Here is a 3,271-nt window from a genome sequence, read left to right on the forward strand (position 1 = left end):
TTTTGCAAATATACATCCTCTTATTTTGTACTAATAAATATTGTCCTTTTTATATTGGTTGTTTTATTGCACCACAAGTGGTCGTAACATTTGGCTTTCATACTTTCTACATCTGATCAAAACTGTTCCACAGTTTCTACATCATCACACCATCTCCATAAACCAGTAAGGTGTTTCCACATCTTAAAAAGAGTTCCATTTAGGAAACTATGCCTGGTTCTTATTCTATTTATAATTATCTCCTCCCTCCTGTTTATTCTTCTGATCCTTTCTACATCGATAGTATTTTGTATCCTAAATAAATGTCTTCCATTTATTTCATTTTCCCACCTACCCATATCTTTTTGCTTTCTTTCCAAATTATACTTTTACCTTGAGATTTAGATAACTTTATTTGCATGTCAATATCATCTTTTTTAATCGTCTCCTTAGCCAGCCTGTCTGTTCCTTCATTCCCTGTAACACCTACATGAGCAGGAGTCCAGAATATTACATTTTTATTTTGTTCACATATCCTATGATGAACTGCCATAATCTCATATAGAATATTTTGATGATTTTTTTGTACGTCCCTTTCCGATTCTCATCAACACAGAGTCACTACCAACTATTATTTTATTCCTATTAGTTTCCTCCACCCATTCTAAAGCTACTAAAATAGCACACAATTCCACTGCGAATACACTAAAATAATCAGATGTTCTTTTTGAAATGTAGTGGTATAGAAATGCACCTAATTCCACACAGGTGGTTGTCAGGTGAGAAGTTCCGGTTGTTAAGGTGGGTGTGGTATATAAGGAGCTGCGGCTTTCATTCAGGATGTGTCGTCTTTGCTCTTCCACTGTGTGGTTCGCGTCCTGTGGACTGCGTGCTACACTGAGATCCTGGTGGTAGGTGTTCTCTCTCTCTCTCTCCCTGCACTTCAGCTGATCTTGGCAGAAAATCTAAATTGAATTGTGATTATAGGTAAAGCGCCACTGCGCTGCGCTCCTTCTCTTCCTCCTTCTGCGAGTGTGTGTGTGCGTGTGTTTGGATCGGCAGGTAGGAAACTAACGCTCATCTAAGTTTGTTAGTTTTATTTAAAATGGTGGCTAATTAATTTTTCCTAGGTCCCCCCACAGTCGGACCATTGCTGCTCTGCTCCGATCTGCTCTGCTTTGCTCTGTTTGCCTTCGTTTCCCGGATCTGTCAGTCGGCGTTTGTTTTCCCAGACTTCTATCTCAGTCGTTTTTAAAGTTGGACTGCGGCGGTATTTTCCGCCTCCATCGAAGCGTGTTTGGGGTGTGGCATCGGCGCACCCATTTCACCCCCCGCAGTGGCGTGACAAGCGGGCCACGCATGGTCCTGATGTTTTAACTTGTATTGGCTATTGTTAATTTCTATTCCTTTACTTATTTTGTTTACGGCCCTTTTTGTCTTTTATTTAGTTGGGCTGATAGACCTAATTAGAGAAAGCAATAAGATTGTTATCTTGGTTAACTGTTTTTCTTTTGTTCTGCAGTTGCTGAGGTCCGGTGGCGGTGTTGGTGTGGTGACAGTGTCTCCCCTTCTGCGTGCTGTGATTCTTGAGTTTGGGTCTCACTGCGTCTGGTGTGTCAAAGGTTTTTTTTGGTTTGCTGTGTTTGGTGGATGCCGTCCCTATAGCGCCCCCTCTGGCAGCTAACGTCAGCTACTGCACTTACTTTGATTTTCTTTGTTTTCCTTTGTGTCCCATTCTTAAAAAAGAAACTGGTTTTAAAAAGAGCTTAATAAATGGTTGTTTTATAAATTTGAAACTGTCTGAGATGTGTTAACTTCATGCATAACTGAACCTGTGTGCCTTAAACCAAAAGAAATATTCTCTGGGTGAAATTCCCAGGGTGGCGTTTTTGTGCAACCTATTAAAACTAAAAGTTCACCAAATCTGAGTTTCCGTCTAGTATCGCCACAGAAATGCTCATCTTTAATTCAGGAATCACTACAGCTATACTGGTTGCTTCACTTTTAGGGTCTTTCGACCCATCAGTATAAATTTGCAAGTAGTCATTATATTTATTCTGCATTTGATTATAAAATTCTTGGCAAATATCCAGTGTGTTCATTTTCTTATGTTATTAAACTGTCTACATTAATATATTTCCAAGTCCATGTAGGTCTCAAAGGCCACAATACAGTTGGACTAAATTCCTTATAATATACATTACAAATCTTCGCTCCATCATCCCCAACCCACCAAAAGCTATTTGTTTCTTTCCTCTTTCCCAACACTTTTCTGATACTTTCTTAACTGGGTGTTCAGCATTATGTCCTTTTAAACTTACCCAATAATTGACCATTAGCTGCTGTCTTCTAATGCATAATGGCATTTCTCCTGACTCTACTTGTAAAGCACATACTGGCGTTGATTTAACTGCCCCTAAACAAATTCTCAATGCTCTGGCTTGAATCACATCTAACTTTTTTTAACCTAGTTTTGGCTGCTGATCCATACACCACACTCCCATAATCTGTTCTTGATCCAATTAGTGACACATATATATTTTTAGAGAACTTGCACTCATGTCAATCTTGCTAAACACCTCATAATGTTTAGAACCTTTTTACTCTTCTCCATAACATGTTCTGTGATTTCCCCAAGTTAGTTTCTTATCAAAAATTTCACCCAAAAACCAAAACCAATCAACCCTTTCTAACTATATCCCATACAAATACAACTTTTTATCAACTCCTATTTTCTTATTTGTGAAAAACATTACTTTTGTCTTTTCAATTGAAAATTTAAACCCCCACTTACCCACTTTATCTAAACCTTCCTGAAGTTTAATAAGATGTTCCACATTTCTTCCCCTTTTCCATAAAGCTCCATCAGCAAAAAGTGACTTACCAAAACTGATCTTTAAAAATGTCATTTATCATAACTGAAAATAATGTTGGACTTACCACACTTCCTTGAGGGGTTCCATTTTCTATTTTACATAATTTAGAAACATGATAACCTATTTTAACTTGAATATTTCTATCCCATAAAAAATCCCATATCCAATTAAACATATGACCTCCTATACCTATCTGATGTAATTTAATCATTAACCCTTCCCTCCATAGCATATCATATGCTTTTTTCACATCAAAAAACACAGCAATAACAGTTTCCTTATTAATTTGAGCTTTTCTAATATCATCCTCTAAACATAAAATAGGATCTATTGATCCTCTTCCTCTACGAAAGCCACTCTGATAAGGAGCAATTAAATGTTTTGACTCCAAATATTGTGTCAATCTCTCATTCACC

The sequence above is a fragment of the Poecilia reticulata genome, linkage group LG17 (assembly GCF_000633615.1).
Source record: "Poecilia reticulata strain Guanapo linkage group LG17, Guppy_female_1.0+MT, whole genome shotgun sequence".
NCBI lineage: Eukaryota > Metazoa > Chordata > Actinopteri > Cyprinodontiformes > Poeciliidae > Poecilia > Poecilia reticulata.